Raw genomic sequence first — 947 nt, 5'->3', positions numbered from 1 at the left:
GTTAGATGTATTTAGAAACAAACCCTCATCATCTTCATGTCAAAACTGCATTACTCTTGAATATAAAGTTTCAACATTAAGTCTTAAACTTAATAAGCTGGACAAGAGTAGTAAAAGTCTGGAAAAAAACATTAATGATCAAAAACACTCAATAGACCGAAGAGGTCTTGGCTATTCAAAAAGTAATGTTTCTAAGAAACAAAGTACCTCAACAAAGATAAACTTTCAAAAACAAAGTATCCATGCATTTGAACATAGTAATGATAAATCTAAGATACATAATCATCAACCCACATGTAGATATTTTAAATACCATGGGCATACACCAAATACTTGCATGATTAGAAAATATGGTGTACCCCTAGGTCATTATAGATGGGTTGAGAAAGGTACTAACCATGTAGGACCCAAAGAATATTGGGTACCTAATAAAACTTAACCTGTTTTGCAGGATAATTTGAGAGCCGCCTGCAATTTATGGTACTTGGACAGCGGTTGCTCAAAGCACATGACGAGCGATAGAAATAAGTTCTTTGTTCTTACTCTAAGGGGCAAAGGCTATGTCACATATGGTGATAGCAACAAAGGAAAATACTTGGAGTTGGTAGAATTGGCAAGCCACCCTCAACAACTATAGAAGGTGTATTATATGTTGAAGAACTCCAGCACAACCTACTAAGCATAAGTCGATTATATGACAAAGGCTTTCATGTAGCATTCTACACGGATAAGTGTATCATCGAAAGTAAGAATTCTCAAAACTCAAAACTCATTGGTAAAAGGATAAATAATATATATATTATTGACATAGATTCCTCTTTACCAATAACATGTTTAGTTGCTAATGATAATCATGATTCATGGCGGTGGCATAGGATAATTGTTCATATTCATATGGACCATTTGAATAAACTCATAAAGAAAGATTTAGTTGTTGGTTTACCCAA

This window comes from Lupinus angustifolius, chromosome LG17 (assembly GCF_001865875.1).
Source record: "Lupinus angustifolius cultivar Tanjil chromosome LG17, LupAngTanjil_v1.0, whole genome shotgun sequence".
In the NCBI taxonomy this organism is placed as follows: Eukaryota; Viridiplantae; Streptophyta; class Magnoliopsida; order Fabales; family Fabaceae; genus Lupinus; species Lupinus angustifolius.
This window is presented reverse-complemented; position numbering follows the sequence as displayed.